We start from the raw sequence: 17634 nt of genomic DNA on the forward strand, positions 1-17634 counted from the left end.
GAAACCCCAAGGTTGCTGCCTTGAGCGCGAGCTCATCTGGTTAATCAAGGCTCACCAGCTTGAGCCCAAGGTCACTGGCTTGAACAAGGGGTCACTCGGTCTGCTGTACCCCCCCCCGTCACAGCACATATGAGAAAGAAATCAATGAACTAAGGAGCCACAACAAAGAATTGATGCTTCTCTGCCTGTCTGTCTATCCCTATCTGTCCCTCTCTCTGTCTCTCTCTCTGTCTGTCACACACACAAAAAAAATAAAAAATAAAAAAATAAAGTTACAAAAAAGAACTCTGCAGAGATGCTTTTAGCAATAAATATAGATGCAAGTGCATGTGTGTGTATATACAAATATCCTCTAGCTCTATACACAGAGGATCTTGGAGCAACAAAGCCCAACCTCAACTCCATGTAAGAATAAGCATATATAGCACCAGATTTGGTTTTTACATAATTTTTATTCACTTAAGGAACCAGAGTTCCAGGGAGAAATGGCTGATTCCAAAGAGGGGGTAGAAAAAATATAAGACCTTTGATGAAGTTGTAGAAAAACACAGACCCTCAAACATTTGCTGGGAGGAAAGTAAAATGGTGTGACAACTTTAGAAAATGTTTGTTATTTCCTCAAAAAGTTAAACAGAATTAAAGTATGGCATAGCTTTTCCATTCCTGGGTTTATACCCAAGAGAAATGAAAACATGTTCACACAAAAACCTATCTGCTAATGCTCATAGCAGCATTATTCATAACGGCCCAAACTGGAACCAACCCAAATATCTATCTACTGATGAATGGATAAATAAAATGTGGTAATGAACATAGACAAAATAAAATAGTATATGATAAAAACAGGTAAAATATCAAAATACTATATGCTACAACATGGATGAATCTCGAAAATACTATGGTAACTGAAAGAAGTAGACACAAAAAACTATGTATTATATGATTCCATTTATATGAAATGTACAGAATAGGCAAATCCATAGAAATATAAAGTAAATCAGTGGTTGCCAAGAGTTGGGGGAACTGGAAGGAAATGGGGAGTGACTGCTAATGGATACAAGAGCTCTCTTTGGGGTGATGAAAATAAGGAATTAGATAGTGGTGACAATGCATAACTCTTCAAGTACAAAAAAAACAATGGACTGTACATTTTTAAAGGTTAAACTTTATAACATGTGAATTATATATCAATTTTTTTAAAAATCCTTGAATATCTTGTGTACTAGAAAGCAAGGAAGTGCTCCAGAATGATTGGGATACATTAAAAGGATACAAAAACCAGCTTGAAGGCGCTCCCACAGACCAAATCAGAGACAATCTGAGCATCAAAATGGAACTTCCAGCCTAAACGACAGCACAGGTATACATGATACTCCCATCCTCCTACAGCCACATCAAAATTACAACTACAGAACAACCGTCATTCAGACCCCCTGAAATCTGACTGAATGAAGTCTGGCAACTAGAGAATTAAAGAAGCCACACTGAGACTGGGAGAAGGAATGGGGATGAGGCCCCACACCCATGTGTGGTAGTTTAAAGTAAGAAAGATCTTTCAGCTGTGGGGGTTCTCCCTGAGGAGGGAGGGGTCCCCAGCCCCACACCAGGCCTCCCAGCCCAAAGTTCCAGAACCAAGAAGAGAAATCCCCATAATTGTTGACTGTAAAAACCAGCGGGTCGCCGGTTCGAAACCCTGGGCTTACCTGGTCAAGGCACATATGGGAGTTGATGCTTCCAGCTCCTCCCCCCTTCTCTCTCTCTGTCTCTCTCTCCTCTCTCTCCCTCTCTCTCCTCTCTAAAAATGAATTAAAAATAAATAAATAAATTTACTAAAAAAAAAAAAAAAAACTTAGGCCTGACCTGTGGTGGCGCAGTGGGATAAAGCGTCGACCTGGAACACTGAGGTCGCCGGTTCGAAACCTTGGGCTTGCCTGGTCAAGGCACATATGGGAGTTGATGCTTCCTGCTCCTCCCCCTTCTCTCTCTCTCTCTGTCTCTCTCTCTCACTCCTCTCTCTCTAAAAAAAAAAATCAATCAATAAAACCAGCGGGGACTGGGACTAGTGCAACAGACAGCTGCATGAGTCCCAAGCAGCTCCTCTTAAAGGGCCTGCACATGAACGTACTCGGACTCACTCCCTCCCTCTGAGCTCTAGGGCTGGGGCAGCAGCTTGAAAGAAATCAGGGACTTAAATGGAGGAAGTGGATTGCCAAATACCAGGACAAGGGCTGGGGAAGAGACGCAGCTTTCTTCTGCCAGACCAAGTGTTGGCAGAGGCCATCGTTCCTTTTCTGAGACACCGCCCCCCGCCCCACACACACACACAGCCCATAGGATATTTGAGTTTCCATTAGCCTGGCTCACACTAATTCCCTGACACCCCACCCCACCCAACTTGCAGGCCCACCCAAGCTGTTTTCAGTGGCTTTTCCATACAAATGGCCTGTCTTAGCTCATGCTTCACTTTCCTAAAATCTCTCAAACAAGCAGCATCTTGCCTCTGCACACCCATTACCACTTGCTAAGTGGCCCCAGGCTTGGCACTAGCAGCAGTCGGCCTTGGCTCACAGCTTGCCCTCTCCAGGGCACCTCCAAGCCCAGCACAAGTAGCAGCCATCTGCACAGTGCTCTGTAGTTTGTGTTGGGTGGTATCAGGCAGGGCAGAGCAAGACCTGGGAGGCCCCAGAGCCAGTGCATTCAATGAATAGATTTAAGCTTTAGACCATGCCAGAGTACAACCCTATTCCCTCCATGAGCAGCACACTCAAATGGCAGACTCTTTGAGCACCAAGGCCCCACTGAAGCAAGACCTGCTCCATGAGGTCAACACAGAACAGCAGCTCCTCTGCTGTGGTCACAGCCAGTCCTCAAAGCTGACCGTCCTGGAGGTCAAACTCTTCCAGTGACACCATCAGCAATCAAGGATTAACTACTGCAACAGGACAGTACACACAGCCCACACAGGGGCACACCTGGAGCTCCCAGCTCAGATGACTGAAGAGGCTGTGACACTGGGCCCTACAGGACACCCACTGTACAAGGCCACTCTACCAAGTCTGGGAGACACAGCTGCTCCAAGACATAGGGAAGCAGCCAAAAATCTGAGACAAAGAAACATGTCCCAAATGAAAGAATAAGAGAAATCTCCAGAAAAAGAACCAAACAAAATCTAGGTAAGCAAACTACTAGACACAGAGTTAAAAACAATGGTTATAAGGATGCTCAAGGAACTTAATGGAAATTTAAACAAAGAAATAATAAGCATAAAAAAGAACATAGACACCAATAAAAAAGTCAGAAATGAAGGATACACTAACTGAAATGAAGAATAATTTACAGGGAATCAACAGTAGAGCACAACAAGCTGAAAATCAAATCAGTGATTCGGAATATAAGGAAGCAAAAAAAAAAAACCTAAAAGGGGCCCTGGCTGGTTGGCTCAGTGGTAGAGCGTCAGCCTGGCGTGCAGGAGTCCCGGGTTCAATTCCTGGCCAGGGCACACAGGAGAGGCACCCATCTGCTTCTCCACCCCTCCCCCTCTCCTTCCTCTCTGTCTCTCTCTTCCCTTCCCGCAGCCGAGGCTCCATTGGAGCAAAGTTGGCCTGGGCGCTGAGGATGGCTCTGTGGCCTCTGCCTCAGGCACTAGAATGGCTCTGGTTGCAATGGAGTGATGCCCCAGATAGGCAGAGCATCGTCCCCTGGTGGGCATGCCGGGTGGATCCTGGTCGGGCGCATGAGGGAGTCTGACTGCCTCCTCATTTCCAACTTCAGAAAAATACAAAAAAAAAAAAACAAAACAAAAGGAAGAGCAAAAATAATTAAAAAAAATGAAGATAGTGTAAGAAGTCTTTGAGACCACTTCATGCACACCAACATTCACATCATGGGTGTGCTGGAAGGAGAACAGTGAGCAGGAAATTGAAAATCTATCTGAAAAAATGACAGAAAACTTCTCTAAACTCGTGAAGAAAATAGACATATAAGTCCAAAGCACAGAGAGTCCCAAACAAGATGAACCCAAAGAGACCCACACCAAGACACATAATTAAAATGCAAAAGGTTAAACACAGAGAGAATCTTAAAAGCAGCAAGAGAAAAAGAGTTAGTTACCTAGAAGGGAGCTCCCATAAGACTTTCAGCTGATTTCTCAACAGAAACTTTGCAGGAGAGAAGGGAGTGGCAAGAAATATTCAAAGGGATAAAAAGCAAGGACCTACAACCAAGGTTACTTTACTCAAAAAAGATACCATTTAGAATCAAAGGTCATACAGAGAGGTTCCCAGACAAGAAAAGGCTAAAGGAGTTCATCACCACCAAACCAGTATTATATGAAATGTTCAAGAGTCTTCTTTAAGAAGAAAATAAAAATCAAAAGTATGAAGAGCCTGACCAGGCGCTGGCGCAGTGGATAGAGCGTTGGACTGGAATGTGGAGGACCCAGGTTCGAGACCCCGAGGTCACCTCGAGCTTGAGCGCGGGCTCATCTGGTTTGAGTAAAAGCTCACCAGCTTGGACCCAAGGTCACTGGCTTGAGCAAGGGGTTACTCGATCTGCTGAAGGCCCGCAGTCAAGGCACATATGAGAAAGAAATCAATGAACAACTAAGGTGTCACAACGAAAAACTGATGATTGATGCTTCTCATCTCTCTCAGTTCCTGTCTGTCTGTCCCTGTCTATCCCTCTCTCTGACTCTCTGTTAAAAAAAAAAAAAGTATGAACAATAAAATGGCAATAAATACATATACATCGACAACTGAATCTAAAAAGAAAAATAAATAGGCAAAAGAGAAACATGAAGAGAGAACAATATGATGGTTGCCAGATTGGAGGCAATCTATGTCAGGATTCTATACTTGTCTTCTAAAGGTATCCACCTCCTTTTAAAAATAGCCATCATTGCCTGACCAGGCAGTAGAACAGTGGAGAGAATGTCAGGCTGGGACACAGAGGACCCAGGTTTGAAACCCCAAGGTTGCTGGCTTGAGTGCAGACTTATCCAGTTTGAGTGTGGGCTCACCAGCTTGAGCACACGGTCGCTGGCTAGAGCATGGGATCATAGACATGACACCATAGTCACTGGCTTGAGCCCAAAGGTCACTGGTTTAAAGCCCAAGATCACTGGCTTGAGCCCAAGGTTGCTAGCTTGAGCAAGGGGTCACTCTCTTTGCTGTAGCCCCCAGTCAAGGCACATATGAGAAAGCAATCAATGAACAACTAAGGATCTGCCACAAAGAATTGGTGCTTCTCATCTCTCTCCCTTCCTGCCTCTCTGTCCCTCTCTCTCTCTCTCTCTCTCTCTGTCTCTGTCACACACACACACACACACACACACACACACACACACAAAAAGGCAGTCACTAACTACTTACTATACATGTACATCACAAAAAGGAATGAAATTACTAAATTTTCAGTAGTTTCTTTCTGAGACCGCCTCTTTGTCTTTGGGCTTCTAGATCTCTTTTTTTTTCTCTCATTCTGTTGACCAGAGTCCTTTTGGACACTCTCTTGAATCTGTCTTAGGGGTCCCACTTTTACAGCACTGATATGATTGCTCCTTTTATGTCTCCTTCACTCTTTATGCCATATACTAATTACAATAAACATGTGTCTACATTCATACATCACACATTATTGAGCATCTACTACATACCAGGCACTGTCCTAATCATTAGGTTACAATGACAAATAAAACAATGTCCTTGACCTAAAGGTGCCTAATATTTCATAAAGGAGATAGATGAATAAACTTAAAATATAAAACACTGGTATATACAAGCCCTGGCCAGGTAGCTCAGCTGGTTAGAGCATCATCCCAATACACCAAGATTGTGGATTCAATCCCTGATCCAGGCACATACAAGAATCACCTGATAAAGGCATAAAAAAGTGGAACAACATATCCATGTTTCTCTCCTTCTCCCTTCCTCTCTCTCTCTAAAAAAACAATATATTAAAATAAATTGATATTAATTGATATATATATACTGCTGTTATGAAGCCAAAGAGATAGTGAATTCAAATTGGACTTAAGCAGGAGTGTATTATTTGTAGTAGGTTAGGCTATAGTAACAAATATTATAATAATTTATTATTGCTGATTATTTATTATTTATTATTACTGATAGTCTTTGCAGTGGTTGAAAACTTCCTAAGGAAGTGACATCTTCAGATATTCAAGAAAAATATCTTGACAGGTAAAAGCAAAGAAGGGGGTGGCGCAGTGGATAAAGCGTCGACCTGGAAATGCTGAGGTCGCCGGTTCGAAACCCTGGGCTGCCTGGTCAAGGCACATATGGGAGTTGATGCTTCCAGCTCCTCCCCCTCCTTCTCTCTGTTTCTCCTCTCTCTCTCTCTCTCTCTCTCTCTGTCTCTCCCTCTCCTCTCTAAAAAATGAATAAATAAATTTAAAAAATTTAAAAATAATTTCCCTACCACTTTAAAAATAGTTAAAAAAAAAAAAAAAGCAAAGAAGGGCACTCCCTTCTCACACTCCCATGTGAGAAGTCTAGGGGATAAGAAATACTTTGCAACTGCAGGCCCACAAGTTTTGGTGAGGAAGGCACCAGGGCTAAGTGTCTTTGCTGCATTCCCAAATGAAGAGAAAAGGAGCTCAGTCTTCTATCAGACACTGCTAGACTCATCCCTCTATCCTCAAAGCCTACATGGAAAGCCAGAGAACTTGGCCAGGAGTATGCAACACTCCATTAGTGAATAACATAATCAGTTTCTGAAACCAATCTCATCTGTTTTCTGCCCCTTAAATAATCAAAGATGGGCCCTGGCCAGTTGGCTCAATGTATAGAGTATCAGCCCCGCTTGCACACATCCTGGGTTCGATCCCTGGTCAGGACACACATGAGAAGTAATCATTCCCTCCCTCACTTCCCCTCCCTCTCCTCCTCCTCTCTCTCTGCCCCTCTCGCAGCCAGTGACTCAACAGGTTCAAACATTAGCTCTGGGCGCTGAGGGTAGTTTGGTTGATTCAAGCCATCAGCCCTAGACGGGGGTTGCCAGGTGGTACCAGTCTATCTCCCCTCCTCTCACGTAAATAAAATTTTTAAAAATCATACATGATTTCTAGTCGGGAAGAATTAACAAAATATTTCCAATTTTCTGCTTGAAAGTATTGCTCTTCATAAATAGTCTAAAAATACAAAATAATGTAATTAAATCTATATTTCTGACTCCCCTCCCCAAAATTAGCTTTAATTGTTGAGTCCTGCATGATAACTAAGAAATATATATAAATGGCATAAATTGGGTAAATTACTATTACTGGCTCTTAACTATATTTGCTCAAATCCATGTTCTTTTTCATGGTGAAATTACCTTTCTATGCTCAAGGTAGAAGTTAACTCTAAAAAGAAGCCAAGCACTAGTAGAGAAATTAGCATTTTTGACATAATTCAACAATAATTTAAAAATACCCTTTAGTTCTGAATTTAAATCAAAAAAAATTTTTTAAACTAGATACTCCTGCCTGACCAGGCAGCAGCACAAGTAGATAGAGGGTCGGACTGGGACACAGAGGACCCAGGTTCAAAACCCTGAGGCTGCTGGCGTGAGCACAGGCTCATCTGACTTGAGCATGGGCTCACCAGCTTGAGTGCAGGGTCGCTGGCTTGAGCATGGGATCATAGACATGACCCCATGGTCGCTGGCTTGAGCCCAAAGGTCACTGTCTTGAAGCCCAAGGTTGCTGGTTTGAGCAAGGGGTCACTTGCTCTACTGTAGACCCCCAGTCAAGGCACATATGAGAAAGAAATCAATGAACAACTAAGGTGCCCCAACGAAGAATTGGCGCTTATCTCTCTCCCTTCCTGTCTGTCTGTCCCTAACTGTCCATTTCTCTGTCTCTTTCAAAAAAAGAACATGACACTCCTGATTTAACAAGAGGCAATGTTATAAATAAAGCAAGCAGCATATATACATGAGCATTATTTTCTACAGATCTAGTTGTCTTCTTAAGTTCAAGCTCTAAGAGAAATAAGAACACTGGTTTCCTTACCTTTTTCTCCTTACACATGTGATAAGAAATGGACCTCTCTGTGCTTACTCATGATGCTTGCTGCACTACCAGCCAGTCCTGCTGATTCAGTATGCTGTGTTTGATCCTAAAGAAAAGAACAAATTGCTCATTATATTTTCTAAAGCAGTAAGTCCTAATTTCCTTCATACAAACGTATCATAGCCAGACAAATAAAAGCTATGGGGCTTAAACAATAAATTACAATCATTTCTTCAGAGTCAAAGATGTGGCCAGCATGAAATGCAGCAGCAGATGCATTTTATTATCTTAAAAAGGCTAATAAGTAAATGTTTAATGAACAGTTAAGAATTTTTGCACACTTATTTTCAATAGATAATACAAAGTGAAACATCAAGGCAGGCACTTTTTATCCAATGTCTTTAACTATGTTAATTCATAAAAATACCATTGATTTTATATAATTATAGGCCCTCCAAGAATCCAAAGCTAACAAAACTGTTGCATCACAAGAAAGTCCTCTGTTAGTGTGATTTTTTTTTTCTTAAAATGAGATTCAAAAGTTTCCTGCTAAGCCCTGGCTGGATAGTTCAGTTGGTTAGATAGAGCACGGTCCCACATCACCACGATTGTGGGTTCTATCCTCAGTCAGGGCTCATACAGGAACAGCTCAATGTTTCTGTCCGTCTATCTCTCTTTTCCCCTTCCTTTCTCTCTAAAATCAATAATTTAATTTTTTTTTTTGAAGAATGAATTTCTAAAAATTTTCCCGCTAAGATTTTTATTGCCAAATAACTGTTTTTCCTCCAGATAGAGTCTCATAATTCCAGTCCTCTTCTACTTAGAAGCAATGAATCTATTAACCGAATTTTAACCTATACTGTCAAGGGTATGCAAAAGGCAAAGCTTTCTCAAATATTATTTCCTTCTTCTGAATATATGACAATATCCATGAAGTTATAGTAGCCAAAAAAATGCCTCTACAACTGCTCAGGGGTAATTTGAAATTCTTTAAGAGCCTAATTTAGCCTTGAACAAGATTTGTAGTTGAAACTAAGAACAAAACTAAGAATCTTACATTATCTGTATAAAATATCTAACATATATTCATATAATTTTCAGAACAAGAAAGTATGTTAGAGATGATCTAATGGACATCACTTAATTTTTAAAATAAATTGAGGAACTAAAAAAATTTCCCTGACATTATTACAAATATGATTCCATTATCTCACATAAAAATTATGTGCTTACTAAAAAAATAATGCCTAAAATTCCAGAAACCGATAAAAAATATGGAATGAATATCACTGATAATTTTCCTGTCTTGAGAAGTTAAAAAAAAATATGTACATGCTATATACTCCAAATGAGAAGAACTGCTGATGCTAAGAAACAGACTTACATTTATCAAAAAGAACTAAATCACATCAGAAGTACGGAACAGGCCCTGGCCGGTTGGCTCAGCGGTAGAGCGTCAGCCTAGCGTGCGGAGGACCCGGGTTCGATTCCCGGCCAGGGCACACAGGAGAAGCGCCCATTTGCTTCTCCACCCCTCCGCCGCGCTTTCCTCTCTGTCTCTCTCTTCCCCTCCCGCAGCCAAGGCTCCATTGGAGCAAAGATGGCCCGGGCGCTGGGGATGGCTCTGTGGCCTCTGCCTCAGGCGCTAGAGTGGCTCTGGTCGCAATATGGCGACGCCCAGGATGGGCAGAGCATCGCCCCATGGTGGGCGTGCCGGGTGGATCCCGGTCGGGCACATGCGGGAGTCTGTCTGTCTCTCCCCGTTTCCAGCTTCAGAAAAATGGAAAAAAAAAAAAGTACGGAACAGCTATATGGGGTAGAAGTACCAAAGTCAAAATGAGAACGAGGCAAAAGTAAGGTCCTCTCCTCTAATACCTAATTGAAGATACTTTTTTTAACAAAGAAAATTAACTCAATAAATTCAAAGTAAAATCCTGTGCATATGTGGATCTGCATATTTTAATGTGTGAGACAAGTCCAATAATACCATATAATTATCCCAAACATCATAGGTTTTTCTTCAGGAATCATATTCCTTTAACCATCTAATCTCAGCTGGAAAAGCCTCAAGCCTAGTTAAGTCCAACTGTCTACATACTCCATACATTCTCCCAAGCAGTTTAATGATGTGTGATGAAAATCACACAGATGGTGACTGGTGTCAACTTTATAATTATGACTTCACAACACATTTTCCTTTGTGATTCTACTTTCAAGCCTGTACCTCATCTTCTGATATGCCTGGAATGTCTATCTCCTACACTGTACTGTGAGTTCATATGGCTTCCTTCTCTGTAATGCAGAGTACACCACATAGTGTTCGACAATGCTTCATGAAGAAATAAACTGTATAAAATTTATAAAGTTCAGGCCCTGGCCGGTTGGCTCAGCGGTAGAGCGTCGGCCTGGTGTGCGGGGGACCCGGGTTCGATTCCCGGCCAGGGCACATGGGAGAAGCGCCCATTTGCTTCTCCACCCCCCCCTCCTTCCTCTCTGTCTCTCTCTTCCCCTCCCGCAGCCAAGGCTCCATTGGAGCAAAGATGGCCCGGGCGCTGGGGATGGCTCCTTGGCCTCTGCCCCAGGAGCTAGAGTGGCTCTGGTCGCGGCAGAGCGACGCCCGGGAGGGGCAGAGCATCACCCCCTGGTGGGCAGAGCGTGGCCCCTGGTGGGCGTGCCGGGTGGATCCCGGTCGGGCGCATGCGGGAGTCTGTCTGACTGTCTCTCCTCGTTTCCAGCTTCAGAAAAAGAAAAAAAAAAAAATTTATAAAGTTCACCCTGGCAAGAGAGCTCGGTGGGTTAGAGCATTCAGCCCAAAGCACAGAGGTTTCTGTTTCAATCCCGGTCAGGGCACATACAGGAACAAATCAATGTTCCTGTTTCTCATTCTGTCTCTCTCTCTCTGTCCCCCTTCCTCTCTGACTAAGGTAAATAAACAAACAAACAAAAATTAAAAATAATTAACAAAGTTCATATTTAAATAATCAACTTTATGAAAAGGATTTCTTCCTCCCTAAGAAATAAATATTTGTGAATGGGTATCATAGGTGAAAGGAGCAGTTATCAAATGCAAGAGACAAAAACCACAGAAATTCTCTAGTGGGAGAGAAAAAAGTGACAAGGATTTAAATAGTTGGGAAATTTTATACTTATTATGTAAACACAGGCTCTTTGACATAATAATTATCCCTTGGATTTTTATCTTGAAGAAGTAATTGGAGCCTTACCAGGCGGTGGCCCAGTAAATAGAGCTTCTCACTGGACAGTGAGAACCCAGGTTCAAAACCCCGAGGTCGGCCTGACCTGTGGTGGCGCAGTGGATTAAGCGTTGACCTGGAAATGCTGAGGTCGCCGGTTCGAAACCCTGGGCTTGCCTGGTCAAGGCACATATGGGAGTTGATGCTTCCAGCTCCTCCCACCCCTTCTCTCTCTCTCTCTTTCTCTCTCTCTCCCTCTCCTCTCTAAAAATGAATAAATAAAAAAATTACTTTCTAAAAAAAAAAAAAAAAAACCCGAGGTCACCAGCTTGAGCGTGGGCTCATAGACATAATCTCCTGATTGCTGACTTGAAGCCCAAGGTTGCTGGCTTGAGCAAGGAATCACTGGCTCAGCTAGAACTCCCTCTGTCAAGGCACACACGAGAAGCAATCATGAACAACTAAGGTGCTGCAACTATGAGTTGATGCTTCTTATCTCTCTCCCTTCCGATCTGTCTGTCCCTGTCTCTCTCCCTCTCCTTCTTTTGCTAAAAAAAAAAAAAAAGGAAGAAGAAGTAATTGGAGCTTGGCCTGTGGTGGTGCAGTGGATAAACCATTGACCTGGAATGTTGGCATCACTAGTTTGAAACTCTGCATTTGTCCAGTCAAGCCACATACGACAAGCAATCAATGAACTAAAGTTAAGCAACCATGAGTTGATACTTCTCATGCAAACGCCCCTCTGTAAAATCAACAAATAAAAGCTTTAAAAAATAAGGAAGCAACTGAATAAATAGAAAAGATGTAGAATAAGTTACTGTTAATGTTTAAACTAGTAAAATATTGGAAAAAATCTAAACGTCAAATGAGGCCCTGGCTGGTTAGCTCAGTCAGGTATGGCATCATCCTAAAACACTAACGTAGGCCCTGGCTGGTTGGCTCAGTGGTAGAGCGTCAGCCTGGCATGCGAAAGTCCCAGGTTCGATTCCCAGACAGGGCACATAAGAGAAGTGCCCATCTGCTTCTCCACCCCTCCCCTTCTCCTTCCTCTCTCTCTCTCTCTTCCCCTCCGGCAGCCAAGGCTCCTTTGGAGCAAAGATGGCCCGCGCTCTGGGGATGGCTCCGTGGCCTCTGCCTCAGGAGCTAGAGTGGCTCTGGTCGCAACAGAGCGATGCCCCGGATGGGCAGAGCATCGCCCCTCTGGTGGGCGTGCCGGGTGGATCCCGGTCAGGCGCATGCGGTAGTCTGTCTGACTGCCTCCCCATTTCCAGCTTCAGAAAAATACAAAAAAAAAAAAAGAAATTAAAACACCAACATTGCGGTTTCAATCCCTGGTCAGGGTGCATTTGGGAAGCAACCAATAAATGTACAATTAAGTGGAACAGCAAATGAATGCTTCTCTCTCTCCTCCGTCATCCTCTTGTCTCATTAAAATTAATCAAAAAACATGTTAAATGAAAGGAGCAATTTATAAAATGGTACAAATGGTAAGACTCCATACTTGGAGGAAAAGTTAAAAGTTTAAAAAAATATACACCGATCCTGGCCGGTTGGCTCAGCAGTAGAGCGTTGGCCTGGCGTGCGGAGGTCCCGGGTTCGATTCCCGGCCAGGGCACATAGGAGAAGCGCCCATCTGCTTCTCCACCCCTCCCCCTCTCCTTCTTCTCTGTCTCTCTCTTCCCCTCCCGCAGCGAGGCTCTACTGGAGCAAAGATGGCCCGGGCACAGAGGATGGCTCTGTGTCCTCTGCCTCAGGTGCTAGAGTGGCTCTGGATGCGACAGAGCGACACCCCGGAGGGGCAGAGCATCGCCCCCTGGTGGGCATGTGGGGGGGGGGATCCCGGTCGGGCGCATGCGGGAATCTGTCTGCCTCCCTGTTTCCAGCTTTGGAAAAATGAAAAAAATAAAATAAAATAAAAAATATATATATACACCGAAATATAATAGAAGTTCTGTGTTTGGCTGATTTACATTGTTTTCAAGCCTGTATAGTCCTAATTTCTTAGGATAAATGTATAGTATTACATGTTAACAAAAGGAAAGAGAAATGAAGATATGTGAATTTCAATTAATAAAAACGCAAGCTACTTAAATTTCTACTCTCAAAAATGAAAACTGAAGGCCCTGGCTGGTTGGCTCAATGGATAGTGTCTGGTGTATGGATGTTCCAGATTTGATTCTTGGTCAGGGCACACAGGAGAGGTGACCATCTGCTTCTCTTCGCCTCCCTACCAGCCTTCTCTCCCTCTTCCCCTCCTGTGGTTAATGGTTTGATTGGTTCAAGCATTGTCCCCAGGTGCTGAGGATGGATCATTGGTACCAGCATAGGCCTCAGGCACTAAAAATAGCTCAGCTGATTCTAGCATTTGCCCTAGATAGGGGTTGCCAGATGGATCCCGGTCTGAGCACAAGTGGGAGTCTATCTATCTTCCCTCCTCTCACTTAACAATAAACAAACAAATAAATAATGAAATTTTTAAAAAAGAAAACTGAAAAAGGAAGGAAATAGAAAAGACAAAGATTTTTAAAAATTATCTCCCTGGGATATATAACAGAAGATTAAATTTTTTATTATAACATGGAGAAAAAGAAAGAAGAATCACCTAAAATTAAGATACCAAGTTTTTATCTAAAAAACAAACATACAATGATGCATGAATAAAATTGATGTTTAAAATATAAGATGCAAGCAATTTACAGGAATCTCTGATGTGGACATGTTTATAACAAAGACTTTTTCTACTGTTACTATTTTTTTTTGCATTTAAATTCTATTAATTTAGTTTTTATAACTGAATTTATTGGAGTACAGGTTCAGGTGTGAAACTCATTAAAACACCATCTGCACACTGCATCATGTGCCCATTGCCCCAAGTAAAGACCCTTTCATTCCATTTCGCTGCCCCTTTACCCATCTCCCCTCACCCCCCCCAGCTCCTTTCCAAAATCCTAGCCATAAGTTAAAAAAAAGGAAATAAGAAGGATAAACCAAAAAATATTCTCAATTTAATAACATCTCCTATCTGAGCCCTGAGTAATACCATTCACCACAAAACAAATTCAGTATCTGCTTAGTAACCAAGCTTCTTAATAATATTTCCACCAGGAAGTCTGGCAAGAAATTAAACTCAACATGTACAAAACTGCATTTGATATTCCAAAGTCCTCTTTCTTGATTTGCTATCCTAGTCTGGGCAGGACTATCAAGGTAGGTGTGGTCAATTATATTCCCAAAGTTGGCTACTGCAAAATATCCCATCCCACATGATTTTTCTTTCAAGAGTGGTGAAATCTACATCTTCTTCTTCTAAACCTGGGCAGACCTTTATAACTACCTCAACTAATAGAACAAAACAGGAGGGACACTACAGTAACTTCTAAGGTTTAGGTCATAAAAGCTAATAGAATTTCTGCCTGGTTCTCTCAGGACACTCATTCTTGAAATCCAGTCATCATGCTACAGAAACTACATGTAGGTGAGCTGAACCATGAATCTCACATATGTGAATAAGCAAGCCTCAAGATGACTCTAGTTCCAACCACTGTTGTAATCAGACTGACCCTAGGAGAGAACTACCTAGCTGAGTCTAGTCAATCTCCAGAACCACAAGAGCTAATAATTAGGTTTTTTGAAGCCACTATGTTTTGCTTTGGTTTGTTATATAGCAATAGATATGTGTAACAGTAAATTAGTAATTTGATACTCTTCAATCAATTTTATATAAATATTCTTTAAAAAAAAGTTTAGAACCAAAGGGGGACAGGCAAAAAAGAACACCCACTGATGACAGCCTCTAATCTATTGAGCTATTCAGTGCTGACTCCAAATTTGCATATCCCACTCAATAAAACAGTAGAGCACAGCTGAGGAAACACCTCATCATTCAAGCAAGAAGCTAGAATGAGGGAAGGGGTCTTACTTTCTTCTATAGTAGCTATCAAAGTTTTCCTCTAAACAACATACAGCACTCTACTAATAAGTAATGACTTCTGGTAAAAGAATTATTTTTTCATTTCATTAACTTTCCAGAACCATTTTAGTACTTCTTATAGAATGGCACCCTGAGAACTCATTTAGCTAGCCAGCTCCTTGATAAGTCTATCCATCATTATCCATCATTATCCATCTGGCTCAGCAACCCAAAACTTTGAGCACCATTCTAGATACTACCTCTCCTTCTTCCTCCCCACCTCTACATTAAATCTAACACCACTTCTTGTCAATCTTTCCTTTTAAATCTCTCAAATTCATTCACTCTCTCCATTCTCATTGCCATATCCCACAACACCACCATCTTTATTACACAAATTATTTATTTATTTATTTTTTACAGAGACAGAGAGAGTCAGAGAGAGGGATAGACAGGAATGGAGAGAGATGAGAAGCATCAATCATCAGTTTTTTGTTGCAACACCTTAGTTGTTCATTTATTGCTTTCTCATATGTGCCTTATCGTGGGCCTTCAGCGGACTGAGTAACCCCTTGCTCAAGCCAGCGACCTTGGGTCCAAGCTGGTGAGCTTTTTGCTCAAACTAGATGAGCCTGCACTCAAGCTGGTGACCTCGGGGTCTTGAACCTGGGTCCTCCGCATCCCAGTCCGACACTCTATCCACTGCACCACCGCCTGGTCAGGCTTTATTACACAAATTTTTGCAAGAATCCTAACTAGTCTTCCTGTCCCACACCCATTTTGTTATTCATCTGCCTAGTCTCTATACAAATATAAAACACATATCTGATTATTTTTGTACTTAACACCATTCAATGGTATCCTATTACCCTTCAAATAAAGTCCATACTTCTATAACATAGCTCTATTTGATTTGGTTTCTGCTTACCTCTCTAGTATGACACCTGTCTCAAATTTTTGTACTGGTAAATCTGATCAACTAAACTTTCAATTCTCAATCTTGCCCATCTTCATTCCTCAAAACAACCTTCATACTGATACATGCTACAATACCGATGAACTCTGAAAACATTATGGCTAAGTGAAAGAAGCCAGTCACAAAAGACCACATGCTGTATGGTTCTATTTATATGAAATGTTCAGAACAAGCAAATCCTTAGAAACAGAAAGTAGATTCATTGTTGCCAGGAGCTACTAAGAGGAGGAAATAGGGAGTGACTGCTAATGGGCATGAGGGTTTCTTTTGGGGGTGATGAGAACATTCTGAAATTAGAGGGGAGTGGTGATGGTTGCACAACTCTGTGAATATACTGAAAACCACTGAATGTATACTTTAAAAGAGTAAAATTTTATGGTATGTGAAAAAAACAGTAGTTAAAAAGATAAATAGGCCCTGGCCGGTTGGCTCAGCGGTAGAGCATCGGCCTGGTGTGTGGGGGACCCGGGTTCGATTCCCGGCCAGGGCACACAGGAGAAGCGCCCATTTGCTTCTCCACCTCCCACCCCCTCCTTCCTCTCTGTCTCTCTCTTCCCCTCCCGCAGCCAAGGCTCCATTGGAGCAAAGATGGCCTGGGTGCTGGGGTGGCTCCTTGGCCTCTGCCCCAGGTGCTAGAGTGGCTCTGGTCGCCACAGAGCGACGCCCCAGAGGGGCAGAGCATCGCCCCCTGGTGGGCAGAGCGTTGCCCCTTGTGGGCGTGCCGGGTGGATCCCGGTCGGGCGCATGCGGGAGTCTGACTGTCTCTCCCTGTTTCCAGCTTCAGAAGAAAAAAAAAAAAAAAAAAAAAAGATAAATAAATAAAACATTCCTTCATTCATTATTATTTAGGCCTGGAAAACTCTGCCCCTGCCATGTTTCTTGACTAATTCTTACCAACCCTCCTTATCCTATCCAACTGGATACTACATCACATCTTCCAGGAAGCCCTTCTAATCTAGGTATGGGATAGGTGACCCTTTGTTCTTGTTTTTTTACTTCCTGTCTCTCCCAGGCTATTGAGGTTTTTCAAGACAAGGAATGCTTCTGTCTTACTTATCATTACAGCTAGTGCTCGACTTAAGACCACAATTGGTTCCGACAGACCGTTCCTAACACGATTTGGTCATAAATTGAGTAGGCTATATGTACAGTACTGTGAAATGATGTTATAAAAATCTTTAAGTCATATTTTATCATAATTTTCTTTCATTATTGTTATATATCATAATTTTCTTTGTTCATTTTATGCCATTTGTATCATCTCTAGACCGTTTTGTTTCTTATTTTTACATTCGTCAAGTTTAAGTAAAACACTGCATTACCAGTACAACTGGTTTAATATTTGCTAAGACAATTTCCTCTTGGTAGACATCTTGGGAGGGGTTTGATGAAAAATATCCAAGACACAAAACACAAATTGCTGTACCGAGTCTGGGATTACAGTTGAAATGGTGCACGCGGAGATGGTAGTGCTGCCGGAAGCTGGTCCGCACTGTCGTGCGCCCAGCTGGGCAACGGTTGTGCTGCCAGGCGCGGAGCAGTC

General features: G+C 42.4%; 1 protein-coding gene across 2 annotated transcripts in view; it reads right to left on the minus strand.

Moving 5' to 3' along the window:
* The window catches only part of ZFYVE9 (zinc finger FYVE-type containing 9), a 164217-nt gene that overhangs the window by 108689 nt on the left and 37894 nt on the right, over positions 1-17634 (minus strand). For both annotated transcript variants that reach the window (XM_066269192.1, XM_066269191.1), the window contains exon 2: positions 8012-8117. The gene's annotated coding sequence lies outside the window, so the exon portion shown is untranslated. The remainder of the gene's footprint in view (positions 1-8011; positions 8118-17634) is intronic.

The sequence above is a fragment of the Saccopteryx bilineata genome, chromosome 3, assembly GCF_036850765.1.
Source record: "Saccopteryx bilineata isolate mSacBil1 chromosome 3, mSacBil1_pri_phased_curated, whole genome shotgun sequence".
NCBI classification, from domain to species: domain Eukaryota; kingdom Metazoa; phylum Chordata; class Mammalia; order Chiroptera; family Emballonuridae; genus Saccopteryx; species Saccopteryx bilineata.